We start from the raw sequence: 19,202 nt of genomic DNA, 5'->3' as shown, positions 1-19,202 counted from the left end.
GTGAAAGGTGCCATCAAGGTCACACCTGGCAGCTGCAGAAGCCATATAACTGGTCTCCATAGCAGTGGCTGGAGGAGGACGTGAGGCTGTGAAGTGGCCCTCAAGAAGCTATCAATTTACCACCCAGCCCTTCTGTTCCAGACTTTCTTGGGTTGAAGGTTAGGGATTTACATTGTTAACTGATTACCAAGTAATTCTTGTGGACACTAAAGTTTCAAGGAGCACAGCTCTAGACTGGTGTTCTTCAATGCTGGCCCACAGACCTGCTACATCACAATCCCCTTGGGAAGTTTTAAAAAATAAGGAATGGGACGCCAGCCCCACGACCTAGAGGTTAAGTTCAGCATGTACCACTTTGGTGGCCCAGGTTCGGTTCCCGGGAGTGGACCTACGCCACTCATTGGTGGCCATTCTGTGGCAGCGACCCACATGCAAAACAGAGGAAGATTCCCATAGGTGTTAGCTCAGGGTGAATCTTCCTCAGCAAAAATAAATAAATAAAAATAAGGAATGGATAGCAGAGAACACAAAATCATGTTTTCTAGCACAAAACTGACAATGCAGGTATTTGGCATAGACATTTACAGAGAGGTCCAAATACTTTAAGAATGAGCAGGTGGACCTAGGGACGTGCTTCTAAAAAATAGAATACAGCAATGAAGATGGATATCACATCTGAGATTAGGTTACAGAAAGATTCTGTCTTGTTTTCCTTCTCTTGCTCTCTCTCTCCTTCACTTGCTCTGAGGGAAGCCTGCTGCCATGTTGTGAGCTCTCTCTGGAGAGGTCCACAGGGCAAGGAACTGAGGGAGGCCTCTGGCCAACACCCAGGGAGGAAGCGAGGCCCTCAGGTCAACAACTCACAAGGAACTGAATCCTGCCAACAAACCACAGGTGAGCATGGGAGCGGATGAGTCAATAGCCCCGCTGACACCTTGACTGGAGCCTTGTAAGAGACCTTGAGACAGAGGCACTCAGCCAAGCTGCACCCAGATTCCTGATCTACAGAAACTGTAAGATGATAAATGTTTGTTGTTTTCAGCCTTTAATTTTGGCGATAATTTGTTACCCAACAAAGGATAATTAATACAAGAATGTTTCGTGTAAAAATCTTTACCAGTTTTTAACATTTTGGAATATGAAAGAATATGTCTTGATCATATGGGATTTTCTTTCACATATATGAACATCTTATTCCTTGATATTGTTAATAAATAAAAAAATACAGTGCAATACGAAGTTTGACAAATTAGGGTTCACACTAGGTAAAGAGCAAATGTAAATCCCCAACACAGAACAGGTGCTTACTAAATAGCAGCAGAATTGAACTGATAGGCCAGAGTAGATGACTAAGAGCCCTGACGGATAGGGAAAAAGAAAACTCCACTTGATCCAATAGCCCAGGGGTTCTCAACTCTTAGCATGAATCAGAATCACCTGGAGGGCTTGTTGAATGACAGATTGCTGGGGCCCATCTTCACAGTTTTTGATTTGAAGTTCCAAGTGATGCTGATGCTGCTGGTCCAGGGACCACACTTTGAAAAGCACTGCAATCCATTTTGCAGTTTCCTGTTGGGGAGAGTGACTTGAGAATCGTGCTCCCAGACGACTCATAATGCATCCAGGGAAGAGCAAGGCTGAAGGGACCAAACTTGGAGGAATTGTGAGGCTCTTGCTGAGGCTGAGATAATTAGGTGGTGGTATTGGGGAGAAGGAGCTTCATTGCCAAGGGAAATTAAAAAGGAAATATTGAAAGGGCTTGCTGACTTCGTCAGTTCTCCTCCAAATATTGCAGTTTAAACAATCACTCTAGCTACAGAGGGAGAAAATCAAATTACGGTCATTCCTAATGAAATAGCCACACAGCCAGGTTTGCCTGGCATCGGTGAGAAATATGAAGTACCATTCAGCATGGCTCCTGTGAGTCAGGTGCTCTGAACTCTATTTATTGCTGTAATTAACTCTACTCATTCTATTTACCTGATAGAATTGTCTTTGGGCTTCCAGATGGCCCTGGCTTCCTCCAGGATCATCAGCTGGAGGTCCTGAAAGCCATTCAAACCCTTCAGATTTGTGCCTGATCTGATTTACGCTGTTTCAGAACACTAGGTGCAATTTCCCCTTTTGGCATCCGTTGTCTCTATTTCCAAGTTGAAAACGATTCAAGCAGTCAAAAGAGTACATGATTGTATTTATTCATGGGCTGTTTTTGAAATGCATTTATTTCCTCAATGTTCTGGAGACAGTGGTGTTAACAGAGTGCTTTCCAAAACACACAGCCCATAGGGGTGCTGATTTCCAGTTTTGTGGCATCTGTTAGCAGATGTCATAAGCGATGGTGGTGAGGGGGGCAATAAACAAAGAAGGCCTTCTTTTCATTTGCTCCTTGGCATCCTCCCTTGAAGACTTGGTTATCTTGCATTTTCCTTCTAATTGATTGCAAATGGTTCAAGAGTTCTAGCGTGACTAGGATAACGTCTAAGTGACAATTTCAGATGCTGGCTTATTTTTGCTACTTGGGATATTGGCTACCTTCCAGTAATTTCTAATACCAAAACAATGCTTCTGGGACTGGCAGCATCAAAGCACTGTCCAAAGATATCTGTGGTTGATTTACAGGGAAGGGAAAAAGCAAAGAATCTTGAGGGTTGAGAGGATGGAAATTTACCCCCAAGGAGCTTCTGGTTTAGCAGGGGAGAGAGACATTTGTGAACAACCAAACAAGCTCACTGGTATAAATAAAATCTCAGGGCCAAAATGTAGCATCCCAAATAGAAAATCATGATTTAAATATTTTAAAAATGCAACTAACATAATTAAGTTAATTTCCAGTATTATCAATAGTTGTTTCCATAGCAAACAAAAGAGTAGAGACGCCTGGACCTGAAAAGTGAACAGAAACAGAAGGAATTCTATTCTGCCTCCCCTTTCCCTGACTTTATTTCTTGAGTGAACATTTTAATGAGCAAGTGCTCTGGTTTCCCTCAGTCTCTTCTCTGCCCTGCCTCCTTGGCACAGGGCTTAGTGCCCGACACCTATGTGCACATGTGTTATGATATGAGCAAAGTGTCCACTCAGACCCAGCAATTACAATGCCTTTTGTTTTGTTTTAGTTTGACTTCACCTCTTTTAATAAAATCTCTATTTAAAGGTGCTAACGGGGGCTGGCCCAGCTGCACAGTGGTTAAGTTCCCATGCTCCGCTTTGGCGGCCCAGGTTCGCCAGTTCAGATCCCGGGTGCGGACATGGCGCCTCTTGGCAAGCCATACTGTGGCAGGCGTCCCACATATGAAGTGGAGGACGATGGGCACAGGTGTTAACTCAGGGCCAGTCTCCCTCAGCAAAAAGAGGAGGATTGGCAGCAGATGCTAGCTCAGGGCTAATCTTCCTCAAAAAAATAAATAAATAAAGGTGCTAACAGGCACACTTTCAAGTTGAACTTAAGGAAATACCTTTATTTTTAAATTGCAATAAAAACATTTAGGCTAAGATAACAGAGTATTTTATGGTGGAATCTCCCTACAGTAAAACAGGTTCCCATCCCATTAATCAGCTAGGCTGATGTTAATGTGTCTTCATTCTAACGGCAAGTTTCAGAGTAAACCTTCTCCAGACGTCTGTATTCAGTTTCCCTGGGGCCAACCTTCTCTGCAAGGTTTAAAGATTACAAAATGACCAGAAGCTTTCAAAAGCATGGATTTTTCTGGTCTTTTAAATTCTTAAACTGTCCATTTTCTCTCATTCATCCGACATTCAGCTCCTGGCACCCAAACCCACAAGTACACTAACTCCTATCGTGTTGTTTACATCCACTTTGAAGGTCTTTTCAGTTAACCTTTTTCCTGACCCACCCCACAATTTCCTCTGGTTTGTTATTTGACAGACTATCCAAATACTTTACCTAAGTCATTTGCTTCCTTCCTGCTGAAGGCTTTTTACTGCTGCCACCAGCCCCTTTCTTCCTGAGCAAAGATCAAGGTTTCCTTCAGCCTGGGCTCTGCAGCACACGGTCTCATTTCACAGCTCTTAGGAAAAATCCCACTTTTTGAACCGTTTGTTGGCGGACAGGGGCGGGTATGAATTATCAACTCAGCCACAGAGGTGTGACATAATTAATTGCGAGCACTTGGAGTAACTACATTTAAATCTAATAAAATATTTCAAGGGAAGGCTCTTCTAGGCCTGTTATAATTAACAGGTAAGTGGCATTCATTAATTAGCATATCAATTGTTTCTATGAAAAGTGTTCTTTCTCTAAAATAGTTTCATTTTTTCCCTCCAAAAATGTCTCCTCTTAGTCAATCCTTTAATAAATCTTATTCTCATAGATAGCACAAAAGCAAAGCCAAAAGATCACAGACTCCAAATTAGTGGATTCTGAGTTTTAGGGCTGGAAGCATCCTTCGATTTGCCTAAGGCAGGAGTTGGTGTGTATTTTAGTTCTCCCAAGGAGTACCAAAGGCTTCCTCCGCCTTCTTACCCTAAAGTAAACCTAAAGTAATCTTTTTACATTTTGCTACGCTGGGCCTTGGAGTCTAGGGCATTACTCAGTATTTGCCTATTTCCCCACTGGAAAAATCCTCAGTCTTAAGGCAGGCTACTTCATACCTAAAATGCACTCGTTTCTCAACTCAACATTGCTGAAGAGTTTCCCGATGTGAAAACAGCACCTAGAAGTGTTTTTTAATTGCCAGATAAAAGGGACCTGGGAACATTACTATTGGTTCTTGAGCCATTTCTTTTAGTGACCAGGTATGAATTTCGGAGATGGTTGATGGTCTGAGATATAAGTTGTGTTGACAGACTAGAGCTCTATGTCCTAAACATCTACACTAACCATTACCCACATATCCTGGGCTTGATAGTAATAGAACTATAAATTAATAAATCCATCTTTGAGCTGATAAATAAATGAAAAGCAATAGGCTATATTGGACTATACAAAGGAGCCATTTGGTTTAAAACTAATTTGGCCCGACCTTGTTTTTCCAAAAGGGCCTGATGTGGCCTGGCGAGCATGCATCGTACATCTGCTTTAAACATTTATGATGTCCCAAAGACAAGAATGATGCCCTTAAAGATAAGGCTGTATCTTCCCCCATATTGGCATTCCCTTAAGGATAAGCATCTCTTCCTAAAAACAAAGGATTAATTACTGACCTGCTCTGCTCACCTTGTGACCACTCACCTGCTATGCCAGCAAAGCAATCTCGTGACTATTATAAAAGGGACTTTTCTATCACATGTGACGTGTGCTCTTTGTTCCGAGACAGTGTATAACCACTCTGTACACCCCACTTCTTTGGTGCCCTTCCTTCCTTGGGGAAGCCAGGCCCCTGGCCATCGTCCTCAAACCTAGCTCATAATAAACTCACTCCAACTTTGATGTACAGATTGATTATGGATTATTTGTGGTGACAGAACTCAGTAACAATAGGGTCTGAAAGTGGGCCAGATGTCAAGAAACATGAATATAATCCTGTCCCCCATCACTAATTATAATCTATATTACAGATCAATTCAGTGGAACTGATTTACAGGCTATTGGAACCTTCTGCTCAAAATCACGTGGGGGAGGGGCAAATTAATTCTGTCATCTGTTCATCTATTGGTAAGGTTCTACTTTTTCAAATTTTGAAATCTTTTTGATTTTGATGACTACTCTATTGAAATGCAAATACCTCTTGAAGGGGTTATACCAATCTTTTATGAGATGACATGTTATTAACAGTTAATATTTTAAGAGATTGGTACAAATGCAATACAGGCCAGGGAGGGAAGAGAAAGCTGAGGCTGATGAGAAAGGAAGGAAGGCACCAAACTAAATTGTACTACCCTCCCAAAAACGCTTTTTGAGGGCTATCTTAATTCTGCTTGCAATTACCCTTGCTGGCCATCTCTGGATCGAAGCTGGTGGTTTTCCTGAACACAAAGTCAGGTTTCACAATTTCGATTATGAACAATGGCAACCTTATTACTTGCTAGCCTTCAATCCAAGGCATGTCCATCTTCCTTCCATGGGTAAATGAATCCATTTTTGCTTCACTTTGTAAAAGCACTCAGCTGTCAAGTTGTAATTTTCACCTGGGACTGTCATCTACACAGAAACACGTAACACATGACCCCTGTTTGCTTTCCTCTTTTCATAGGAATCAATAATATCAAAACTATCCCTGCAAGGCCAGAAGGCTGGAGATTTGCATTTTGAATGTAACAAAGGATAAGGGAGGACCCACTTAAAACTTTCTTGTTGGCAGTCCAAAATGTCTAGCCCTGCCACTAATTGAATTAACAGACAAAATGAACCCCAAATAGCTAAGTTGCTGGTATAAAGGAAGGAAATTATAAATGCCAACTGTGGCCTCATGATCAGTTGCAGAAACAAGGATCATAGAAGACACACATACTTTCTTCCTACAACACACATAATTATAGATAATAACCAGTACCCCCTCTTCCTAACTACTTCATATAAGGTATACTGGTGGTGGTTAATTTTATAATTTAGTTTTCAGGTTATAGGATATCCAGGAGAGATTGTTCCTGAACTAGAAGAATGCGCATTACCCAGAATGGGGTCCAAGGAAGGGGACTTTTTAATTTCTCCTTCAGAGAGATACTGAGCACGTTTTCATTTGCATAAAGGATCATTGCATTTTGTTAGGTGAAAACATATTCAGATTGCTATGGCTCAGAAATTAAAGTATGGGTAGAGGGTATGCATGGATGTTGTGAAGTCAGAGGAGTGGGCGGTGACAGCTTTAGTGACTCCCTTTCAGCATCTATTCCAAACTCCTTCTCAAGGGCCTTCCTGTACCACAGAAGCTGGAGAGTCAAAAAGCACATTTCTGGGGCTGGCTCCGTGGCCGAGTGGTTAAGTTCGCGCGCTCTGCTGCGGCGGCCCAGGGTTCAGATCCTGGGCGCGGACATGGCACTGCTCGTCAGGCCACGTTGAGGCAGCGTCCCACATCCCACAACTAGAAGGACCTGCAACTAAGATATGCAACTGTGTACTGGGGGGGTTGGGGGGGGTGTTGGGGAGATAAAGCAGAAAAAAAAAGATTGTCAACAGTTGTTAGCCCAGGTGCCAATCCTTAAAAAAAAACACACATTTCTGATTTCCTGACTCCTGAGTTAAGATAGTTGATTGAAGACACACATCTAACTTTGCTTCCTCTTGAAATCCTACACAAAGTACAATAAAGAGATTAAAAAAAAAAAAAAACTCTCTGGGGCTGGGAAAACAAGAGGCAAAAACAATAATATTTTGGAAGCTGGATAGGGACAGTGAAGAAGTCGAGAAACCAATGTACATTGCAGGATTCTCAAAAGGTTGAAGAACTCATCGTACTAGGAAATACTGGAGCTGAGGTGAAGGGGTGTCATGGTGAAATAAGGAGGCGTGGGTGAAAGCTGTTTGAGAAGCAGTTAAATCTTTAGAACCTCTCCCCATTCCACACTACTGGGTAACTGCCCTCTTTTATCTTAGCACGGCCGGGGGATTTAATCGCTATGGAGGTAAAACAGGGTGTCAGGACTGGGGAAAGCCAGGCCTTACTGAGGACTGGATCCTGTACCAACAAATGGTCAGCCTAGATGTTCCAAAGGTAAACCTCTAGCTAAGTAAGTCCCACCCACTTGCTCAGAGCTTCCAGGGTTTTCATTCCTCACTTGTTTTTAGCTTTTTTAATAGGGTGGGGTTTTTTGGAGGTATAATTTATATACAGTATTGAAACACACAGACCCTAAACGTACTTGAGCAGTTTTGGTAACTGCACACATCTGTGTAATTCACATCCCTAACACGATATGGAACATTTCCAACACCCCAGAAAATCAGTCCCTTGCTTTAAATGATGAACAGACACCTAAGAATTATCAGACGTCTGAGGAGAGACCCTAACATGGAAGATAAAGACCAAAGCAAACAAATAAGCAAAAATACCAAATAAACAAAAAACCAAAAAAAAAGGCAACTTAGAGAAGAGAATCTTTTTAGGAAAAACAAAACATATTTTTAAAAATTATATTAATATCCTTAGGGAGATGAGAAGAGTCTGCACACTGAATGCTATGAAAAAAATTCAAAGAACAAAAAAAGACCTCTTAGAAATTGAAAACATGATAACAGCCATGGAAAAAAAACTCAATAGAAATTTTGGAAGATAAAGTTGGGAAAATTTCCCAGAAAATAGAGCAAAAAGACCAAAAGAAGGAAAATAGGAGAGAAATGATAAGAAAAGTAGAGCCCAGTCAGGAGATCCAACATTTAAATCACAGAGGGGAAGAAAGAAGTAATGAATAATTCAAGAGAATACTCAGGGTTTCCAGATTGAAAGGGCCTACTGGATGCCCAAGAGAATGGATGAAAATTAGACTCACACAGAGGCATATTATTATGAAATTTCACTGAGAACAAAGAGAAAATCCTACTAAAAAATGGTCACATAGCAGGAATTAGAAGAGCTTCAGTTTTCTCAACAGCAGCACTTAAAACTAGAAGTCAATGGAGCAAAGCCTTCAAAACTGAAGGGAAAATATTCCTAATCTAGAATTCTATATCCAAACACTTTATCAATCAAGCGGGAAGATAGAAAACAACCATTTTCAGACATCCGAGATCTTAAAAAATTTACCCTCCATGTACCCTTTTTCAGAAAACTGCTGGAAAATATACTCCATGAAATCAACAGAGTAAAGCAAGAAAGAATATACAGGTGACATGAAACAGGAGATTCAAAACAGGAAAGAGGCGAAGGGAACCTGTCAGATTATAGAGAAGACTGACCCCCGGGATGACTGCTCTTCACAAAGTGTAGAAGGTCTTGTTAGAAAATCTGAGACCAAGGACTGTGGAAAGCCCATATCCATAGCTGTCCTTGCCTCCAGAGTAACTACAAGGCATAGTGAAAGCCCATACATGGACAATAAAGATGAAAGGATGAGACGATAACAAAGGATGTTTCCAACACAATGGTACACTGAAAACTGGGGCCTCTCCATGTCTTAGTAAAACTCTCCTGGCCCCCACAGACTATAGTGCAGAAAAAAAAAGTCTGCCCAAAGAAGAGACATTCCACATATTAATTTATATATTCATATGTTGTGTATGGGTATATATATGTATGTGTGTGTCTGTGTGTTTGTCTATACATAGAATATCTCTGGATGGATTATGAAGGAAACTTACTTTCCACTATCTACTTTTTTGTTCCTTTTTATTTATCTTTTTACCCTCTGCATGTATTAGCTATTCAAAAAATGAACTAATGAATAAAATATATTTTCTTTAAAAGATTACAAACCACGTGCTCATTGAGCAATTCTACTTTTAGGAATTTATCCTATGGATACAAGGCCATTCAATGCAGCGTTATTTGTGATAGCAAAAGACTGGATGCTGCTCAAATGTCCACTGAGAGGGAAATGGTAAGATAAATTAAGTACATCTATACTGTAGAATGCTTTGCAGTCTTAAAAAAAGAATGTAAGAGCTCATTGTGTGTTGATATTGAATAATACCCAAGATATTCTAAGTGAAAAAGGCAAGGTGTGGAAGAGAGTGTATGATTTGTTGTAAAAATACAGGGAAAGAATGTCTCTGACCCTGCAAACTAAGACAGATCACCCTTTTATATATTGTCATTCTATTCTGTGCTGTGCCTTTGTGATACTTATGACAGTAATAATTATTATTTGCGTTTAAAACAAAATCTCGCACTTCTCATACTCCCTTGCAGCTGGTTCTGAGTGTGAAATAGATCACAACAATTCAGTACATTGTGCAGATTTGGAAAGCAGAAGGGGTAGGTACTACCTTCTTGTGGTCTTCGCTGTTGCTGCTGACAGTCACAGGCATGGAATTACAGAGGTTTTCTGCAACAGTGTCCAAGTGTCCAGAGCGTAGCCTCACAGATGTCAAAAGGCAGTTGCAGTGGCAGCGTCCTGATTCCTGGATCACAGTCTCAGTAGTGCATTCTTAAACTCAACACTTCCAGAGGGGGCTCCTGACGCCCCACCTCCCTGACTGCAGCTCTCCTCTGATGAGACAGTTCAGTGGTGATGTTCTGTGGGTCATTAGAAAAAACCAAGCTGGAGCCGGCCCAGTGGCACAGTGGCCCGGGGTTTGCCTGTTCAGATCCCGGGTGCGAACATGGCACCGCTTGGCACACCATGCTGTGGTAGGCATCCCACATGTAAAGTAGAGGAAGATGGGCACGGATGTTAGTTCAGGGCCAGGCTTCCTCAGCAAAAAAAAGAGGAGGACTGGCAGTAGTTAGCTCAGGGCTAGCCTTCCTCAAGGAAAAAAAAAAAAAAACCCAAGCTTATCCCCCTCCAATCAGCCTCCCTAACAATTCTGTAAGTGCCGGATCCCCTGTATCAAATGCTCTTCTGCTTAACACAGGCAATGATTTGTTTCCTGCAACTGAACTTTAACGGATATAATTAATAAAATGGACTTTTAACATAGAGAAACTGCAAACCATATTTTAGAATCATTAAAGTAATTTACTTTATTTGTATCTATCTTGTACTTTGTATGCTACCAAAGCGTGTGTTAAAGTGTTTAAAAATTGAGAATTATCTACAAGATTCTCTTTTGCATGTGCTAACAGCTACTGGTATGTCAAAACATACACAGCAAATCAGGGGCAGCATGTTTAACTTTATTTTAAAGTTTACCCAGAACATAGAATGAGTGAATGAATAGGTATTAAGGATTATTTTCAATAAAAAAGTATTTTAATTTTAAAAAATCGATGCAAATGAACATGACTGGCAGGTGGGCAGTGGATTACTCTACTCTCTAAGAAATGCCTGGTGACATCAATTAAAAGGGAGGTCAGAAACAACTGGATGATTCCAGGTTTCACTTGCCTTGACTCAGAGCCCTGAAATGATTCTCAATAGGCTGTGAAACCCATTAAAATATCTCCTGGCCCATAACAATAACAGGTACATTACCTTCCAATCATGATAATACTGTGGGAGATGATGACAATTCTGAATTTCATCTCTTTTTACATTGTTTGCAATGTGAATTTGACAGTGAGCTGGTAAAAGGGAGTGATACTGATACGTGAGCATATACAGCCTTTGAGTACCACAGAGCATTGATATAATGTTTGTTTCTGAGGCCTCATTTTATATTTACATTTAGTCCAGTGACATTTTTGCGTGTGCTTTCAGAAAAGAGATATTTGAAGGTGGTCGTGGATAAGAGGGCAGATGACAGAAGTCACAGCTCTCTGCAAATGCAGACACACAAATTAACAATTTTCTGGCAGAAAACAAACAGCAACAAACATCTGATTCTGAGTTTTCAGAGATTTACTCAATATCAATAAGCTTACCATTGAGGGCAGAATAAGATAGAATTGCTTTGACTCTCAGGCCTCCTAAAGGCTGGTTGGAGCTTTCCAATTCTTGACCATATGTGAATTATCCACTTGGCTGATTACTGTTTCCTTGAAATTCAGCCAGCAGAACCCCAAGTGACCTGTTCTGCCTGAGTTATATTTAGGAAATACTAACTTATTTAAACATAGATGACGCAAACCTGTATGGGGTGAATGTCCGAGATAAAAAATATATATATATAAATATAAAACATTTCTAAAACTAAAAGGAAATGTTTTTTGGATCATTGAAAGTTTGGGAATTAAAATTATTTCGAGCTGGCAGGCCCCTTAAAAACTTCTTGTCCAACAGTTTCATTTCATAGCTGAGAAAACAAGTGTAGTGAGATTTACAGACCTGCCCAAAGTAACACTTAATTGTGAAATTAAAACGTTTAAATCATAGCTTCCCTTCCATTAGCTTGTACATAAATTTTTGGAAATATTTTTAGAATTGTCTGCAATATGGGGGAAATGATCCACATCGAACCTCCCTAAGAACAGAGCTGGATGCCAGGGGTGAAGGGCTGATGGGGTGATGGGGTATGTGGTTGGGGGAAGGGACCCACCAAGTATTCCTTCACTCCGCTTTGTTGCGGGCATTGCAAGGGGTCTTCAGAATCTGCCATCACTCTCTTATTTTATAACTCCCTCAGATTGCTTATTACATTTCTGTATCTCTTTCCTGCAAGTCAACATTGTATAGTTCCCCTTTAGTTGCCTTCTGTGAAATGTAGAATCTTAGAGAGAAGCTGGACCTACAGGGAATCTAGAGAGACTGCCCACGGACTAGCACAGAGAATGCACTACAGCTCCATGAGAAGAGAAGAGAGCAAGGTTCGCAGTGTGTATTTAATGCCAAGCAGCTGGGTGTTAGGAATCATGAGAATTTACACCACTGAAGCTGCTCAACAGTGGTTGGTGGGGCTCTGCTAGGAGCGAGCACACACAGAGAGAGAAACAAGTGTCTATGCAGCCAGTGAACAAATTCCAGAAGCTCACCTCAGCACCACTGGCTACCTTTTAGGCTAAAGACCCACAGTTGGAGGCTTACATGTATTTGTAATGTACCTAGATTTTATTTTATTATTACTTTTTTTGGTGGAAGATTAGCCCTGAGCTAACATCTGCTGCCAATCCTCCTCTTTTTGCTGAGGAAGACTGGCCCTGAGCTAACATCCATGCCCATCTTCCTCTACTTTTTATGTGGGATGCCTACCACAGCATGGCTTGCCAAGCGGTGCCATGTCTGCACCTGGGATCCAAACTGGCGAACCCTGGGCCGCCGAAGCGGAATATGTGAACTTAACTGCTGCACCACCAGGCCGGCCCCTGTGTACTTACATTTCAAAAGCAAGTCTGCAACACCTCACACCCATTAGGATGGCTACTACCAAAAAAAAAAAAAGAAAGAAAAGAAAGAAAGAAAGAAAAATAACAAGTGTTAGTGAGGATGTGGAGAAATTATAATCCTTATGCACTGCTGTGGGAATGTGAAATGGTACAGCTGCTATTGAAATAGTATGGCAGTTCCCCCCAAAATTTAAAAATAGATTACCATATGATCCAGCAATTCCACTTCTGGGTAGATATCAAAAGAAGTGAAAGCAAGAACTTGAACAGATGTTCATACACCCATGTTCATAGCAACATTATGCAAGAGCTAAAAGGTAGAAACAACCCAAGTGTCCATCGACAGATGAATGGATAAATAAATGTGGTCTATACATACAATAGAATATTATTCAGCCTTAAAAAGGAATTAAATTTTGACTCATGCTATAACATGGATGAACCTTGAGGACATTATGCTAAGTGAAATAAGCCAGTCACAAAAAGACAAATACTGTGTGATTTCAATTTTATGGAGTACCTAGAATAGTCAAATTCTTAGAGACAGAAAGTAGAATAGTGGTTGTCAAGGGCTAGGGTAAGGAGAAATAGCGAGTTAGTATTTATAGGTACAGAGATTCAGTTTCACAAGATGAAAAGAGTTCTGGAGATGGATGGTGGAGATGGTTGCACAAAAATGTGGATGTACTTAATGCCACTGAACAGTTAAGATGATAAGTTTTTTGTTCTACGTATTTTACCACAATTTTTTTTACAAAGGAAGTCTGCAGTATTCCTGCAGTATGTTAACTGAATTTGTAAAGGATTCTTTTTGTAATTAGAAATGAAAATCATAGCCTATCTTCCATCCCTTCTTCCCTTTGTTCCTTTCTGCTTTCTTTTCTTCCTCAATCCCTCCCTCCTTCCTTCCTTCAAACATCTATAGGCTACTCAACACATGCCAAACATTGTGCGAGGCCCTGGGAGTCTCAGATAAAGGACACTACGCCCCGCTCATAGTTCAGCAGCATGGAAACACCCCAAGTAAACAGAAATTGTCATGTGACCAAGACTGTGATAGAGACGTGCTCAGGTTGCCATGGGAACTCAGAGAAGGGACACTAATGCAGCCTTGGAGATGAAGGGAAAGCTCGTTGGAATTTGGAATTCCTAAGTAGAGTCTTGAAGGGTGAATAGAAGTTAGCCAGCTAAAGGAGGAAAAATCTGAACTATCATAATAATATTAGTAGTAACATATTTTATAGTAATAAAGCTACTATTCCTATATTATTTATCCAACTAATGTTTATCAAATACTAGGTGCCAGGCACAGTTCTATGTGCTGGAGATATGGAAGTGAAAAAGATAAAGTCCCTCTGTCATGAAGTGTAGGGGGAGACAGTCAATAAATACACAGACAAGTAAATACATAATATATCAGATTATGATAAAAGCTCTGGAAAACAATAGAGCAAAGGAAAAAGTAAGGGAAGTTTGGGATGAGGGAAAGGATGTCACTAATTTTTAGATGACGGCTGGGGAGGGCCTCACTAAGAGTGATATTTGAGCAGAGGACGGAAGGCAGGGAGGAAAGGAGCCCTGTGTGAAGAAGTAGAGGCCAAGGGAACAGCAAGCACAAAGTTCTGGAGATGGGAACATGCCACGTGTGTTAGGAGACCAATGTGACTGGAGTAGGAGGAGGGAGGCAAAGAGTATTGGGAGAGGAAGTGGTAGAGGTTGAGAGGGGGGCCATGCTCCCATCACGTAGGGTATTTGAGGCCATGGTCAGGATGTTGGCATGTGCAGTACGTGAGATGGAGCTCACTAGAGGGCTTTAAATAGAGAATGGTATGGTCTGACCTAGGTTTGAAAGGAATCATTTTGTCTGCTCTGTTGAGGAGACTGAAAGGGGCAAAGGTGGAAATAGTGTCACCAATTAGGAGACTATCACAATAATCCAGGAGAAACCAACGGTGGTTTGGACTGGAATGGCAGTAGTTGAAGTCATCATAGTCTAGGTATATGTTGAAGGTGGAATCAACAAGATTTGCTGAGAGATTGGATATCAGATGTGAAAGAAAGCAAAATAGTCGTGAATAACTCCCAAGTTGCTGGTCTGAGCCACTAGAGGCATTGAGCTGCCATGGGAAGCCCGTAGGGAGAGCAGATTTGGGGTGGGAGTAGGCAGAGAGTCAGACATTTGTTTTTGGACACATCAAGTTTGAGATCCTTATTAGATGGACATGGAGATATCAACTGGCTTTTATATATAAAGGTCTAGAGTTCATGGAAGAAGTACAGCTAAAGCATAAATTGGAAGTTCCCAGCTTATATTGGTTCAGAGTCATGACACTGGATGACAATCCCAGGGGAGTGAGTGTAGATAGAGAAAATGTCTAATAACTGAGCCGCGGGCCTCAGGGGCACTCCAACAGTCAAAGGTCATGGAACTGAGGCAGAACCAGCAAAGAAGACTGAGAAAGAACAGGCATAGAGATAAAAAGAGAACCAAGAGAGTCCTCGAAGTCAAGTGAAAAGATATGTTTTGAGGAAGAGGATGTGAGCAACTGTGTCAAACACTGAAGAAAGGTCAAGATCCATGAGGTCTAAGATTGGACCATTGGACTTAGCAGCATGGAGTCAGTAGTGACTTTCTCAAGAGCTGCTTTGGTGGAGCATGGAGGTGAGTGCTTGGTTGGAGCGCATCTGAGAGAAAATAGTGTTTGACTACTTAAATTCTCTATGCCTTGGTTTCCTTATATATAAAAAGGGATATGTTAGTACTTTCCTCATAAAGTTGTTGTAAAAATTAAAGGAAATAACATATCTGAAGTACCTAGTAAAGGTCTAGTATATATAAGTCCTTAACAAGTATTAGCTATTGCTATTACTTATATTATGATTTTTTGATTCCAACTATTCAGGGAAAAAAATTGACATTTACTTATCATCATCTTACTTAAATTGATCACCTTTTTTAAAAAGCTCAGATAAGAACTGCCATATTTAACTGGCCATTTTTCTCTTTTTTGTATATTTTTTTAAATACAGAGATAAAATGAAAGTATATAAACAAATGCAAAAAGAGGGGGAGAAGGAGAGGAATTGGAGAGAGATACAGACAAGACAAAACTCTTTTAAGGAGTTTTGCTACAAAGAGGAGGAGAAAAATGGAGTGTTGCCGGAGGGTATTTTGTTTCAGTTGTTTTTAAGATGAGAGAAATAACAAGGTATGGTGGAGGAAATCATCCAGTTGAGAGGGGAAAATTAATGATAGTAGATGGGGAGGGGATGTCCTTGAGAGGAAAAGCGCAATGGAATCTGATGCCCAAGTACAGAAGTTGGTCTTGGGATTGTAAACAATTCATCCACAACTGAAGGACAGGCAGGGGTCTGCAGGTATAGACGTAGGTAAGTGGATAGGTGTAGGGTGGGAGTATGTGGAATTTTTATTTTCATGGCTTCTTTCTGCTTTCTTGCTAAGATATGAAGCAAGATCCTCAGCTGAGAGTAAGGAGGGGAAGAGGTGTTGGATGTTGGAGAATAAATTTGAAACGTGAGATAGTCAACTAAAAGATGTGGAAAATGAATATATTAAGGAAGGGTAGGAGGATTACCTGGCAGCACTAAGGGGCTAATTGAGGTTGATGGTAAAGAATTTAAAGTGAAATCAGTCAGCATGTTTTCCAGTTGTGTTTATCTGTGTGGATGGTGTTTCAGAGGACATGGGAAGTTGGCATTATCAGGGTTGGGGGTTTGTCAGGTGAGTACAATAAAAGGAGAGAGGAGTAAGAGACCAGATGGATATGCAAAAGGTGATCATGGGGGGGACCACGTAATGAAAGTGGGAGAGCAAAGAAGTGAGGCCATGAGGAGGTGAGGGATGATGAAATGGTAGTAGAATCCTGACAGGGTACTAGAGGGAGGGCATGGGAAAGTTGGAAGATGGGCTCAGAGACTGGGTTACTTGAAATTGACATGATAGGTTGCAGTTGTTGGTAGTGACAAGACATGATCATGGAGGGGATGACTGAGATAGGGTGAAGGACGAGGCCACTGAAGGAGGAGAGAAGCAGAGATCAAAGTATAGGATGGTATATAGGAATGGAGAGGACAGTATATAGGAATGATCATCTGTATGTCATCAAAATTACCCAGAATTAAGACAGGATTATCTTTGGAGAAGGTGACAGTGAGAAAGGAGCTAAACTCTTCAATGAATGAGGGTGAATGATCCAGGGCCTGCAGATGACTGCAAAAAGAAAAGTTGGCAATTGTTAGTGTAATGTAAAGAAATTCAAACTTGGGAGGGGGAGGGTTTAGGATGAGGGAGGGACAATCATCTTAAAGCAGCACTAAGGAGCATGAAGACTACCTATCCCAACTCCAGGCCCAGTGGAACACACAATGTGGCAGGAAGATCAACTGCCACTTGAGAGAACTGAAAAGGAAGCAGTGCCTGCAGGGGATGTCTAGTTTTCAGTTAGGCCAAGAAGGTGAAGAGAACTGATGATGAACCATGAGTTCCAGGGGACACAAGGAAAGTTTTCTTGTGTTGTGGAGAGGAAGCAGATAGGATCAGATTAGAAAATATACAGAGTAGGGGGCTGGGCTGGCCCTGTGGCATAGTGGCTAAGTTCAGTGCACTCCTCTTCAGTGACCCAGGTTTGTGGGTTCAATCCGCAGGCGTGGTTCACTCATCAGCCATGCTGTGGTAGTGACCCACATATAAAGTGGCGGAGATTGGCACAGATGTTAGCTCAAGGCTAATCTTCCTTAAGCAAAAAAAAAAAGAAAAGAAAAGAAAAATATACAGAGTAGTGTGGGCATGCAAATCTAGGAGATACAGTTCTGTCTTGTGGCAATCTGGATAAAGGACAAGATGGGACTTGTGCCAGTGGTCTCCCAGGTAGACTGTGGTAGTGAGGCTGCGACTCTGGTGTAGGAAGAAAGGATGAGGGTCTTGCCAGGAGCACACAGGCTCTGGGGCTCTGTCATCTCTCCTGTGAATGGTGTGGAGGAGGCTAGGGGAGGTGGAACTATCAGAAGCATTGGGCTATTACAGGAACCCAGACAAAGGATGATCGTGGCTTAGGTTGTGGTAGTGGTAGAGATAGCAAGAAGTAGCTAATAAGGAATGTATTTTTGAGACAGAGTTCAGAGGACTAGCTAATGGATTGATGGGGTGGGGGAGGGGGCATTGAAAGAAGGAGAAATCAATGATGGTTCCCAGGTTTTGATCTGAGAAAAGGTGGTACCATCTACTAGACTGTGGATGACTTGGAAGGAGGGATGGCAATGGGTGAATAAAAAAAATCACTTTTCAACATGTTAAGTCTGAGTTGCCTATTTGACATTTAGATGGAGATGGTGAGTAAACTATTGGATATGAGTCTGAAGCTGTGAGTAGTGGAGCTTGGTGACCTTGAGCAAGTTATTTAATTTCTCTAAGCCTGTTTCCAAACTGGAAAAGAAAGCTATCTATTTTTATTATCCATATGATGTGAGGGTTAAATATGGCAATACCATAAAGTGCTTAAGCTAGAGCTTGGCACATAGTGATGCTCATTGAGGGAAAATGGAGGTCTGCTGAACTTAAAGTGAATTTTCCAAAGATGCTGAGTAGTGAGCCCTAGAGCTGAGAATTGAATACCAGTCCCTGCTCTTTCCATTGCACCAGCGACTCAGTTAGAAGTAACATTCATCATCAAGCCTCTGCAGCCAAGGGGCAGGAGATTCTACCATAATATCAAAGGGCTATAACCCATTCTTAGAGTGCTTTCATATAAGGTGTTCCACTTGTTTCTCCATAGAGTTATGACATAGAGAGGGGGAAAGCACAGACCCCGGAGTCAGATAGACCTGGTTCACTCTCAGATTATAAGTTTGTTCTTAGATTATTCAATTTAACAGCAGATTTATGGGTCTTCATTTTTTTAAAAAAGAGTAAAATTATTAAGTGTTTATTCCTTGGCTTTCAGTAGCGTCAAATTCCATTTGCCTTGGTATAACCTACTCTTTTTTTGTTTTTTGATGTTCTTATGTAACTTAAGCATCTACTTTTCCAGTTAAATAATTACTCCCCTGGGAATTACCATTTTCTAAGACTAGTTCTAGACTATCAGCCTTCGTATGTCAACCTCAGAGATCCTAGATCTTGATAATTTTCTCTACCAAAGAGAAGGAAAATAATCCTCTCAATGAGACTCACCACCACTGTTCGATCTGCCATCAGAGAGAATCTGCCTCATTTTCCTGGGAAATAAGGCTTAGATCTTGGAAGACGGTGGAGTTTACTCAGAACGGGAAATGAGCTCTTAGAGGCCTTTGGGAAACACTAATTACAATAGATTAATAATTTATCTTTAATAGTTTTCAACAAATATTCATTGAGAGAAATCTCATCAAAATACTATAAACTCTGCTGCCGGTTAATCCTGTCTACAGCATGTTTAATAAATGTGTTCAGCT

General features: G+C 41.1%; 1 long non-coding RNA gene across 3 annotated transcripts in view; it reads right to left on the bottom strand.

Annotated features, from left to right (window-relative positions):
- LOC139045530 (uncharacterized) overlaps positions 1 to 19,202 on the bottom strand; it is a 90,406-nt gene that overhangs the window by 49,215 nt on the left and 21,989 nt on the right. Inside the window, exon 2 of one of the 3 annotated variants that reach the window (XR_011504039.1) lies at positions 9,818 to 10,067. The exons of 1 other annotated variant lie outside the window; for it this stretch is intronic. This is a non-coding gene — a long non-coding RNA (uncharacterized lncRNA). Of the gene's footprint in view, positions 1 to 9,817; positions 10,068 to 19,202 lie in introns of those variants that run through there. One more of the 3 variants, XR_011504041.1, reaches the window with a different exon arrangement.

This window comes from Equus asinus, chromosome 6 (genome assembly GCF_041296235.1).
Source record: "Equus asinus isolate D_3611 breed Donkey chromosome 6, EquAss-T2T_v2, whole genome shotgun sequence".
NCBI classification, from domain to species: Eukaryota; Metazoa; Chordata; class Mammalia; order Perissodactyla; family Equidae; genus Equus; species Equus asinus.
The sequence above is the reverse complement of the archived record's forward strand: the minus strand, read 5'-3'. Positions and strand labels throughout refer to the sequence as shown.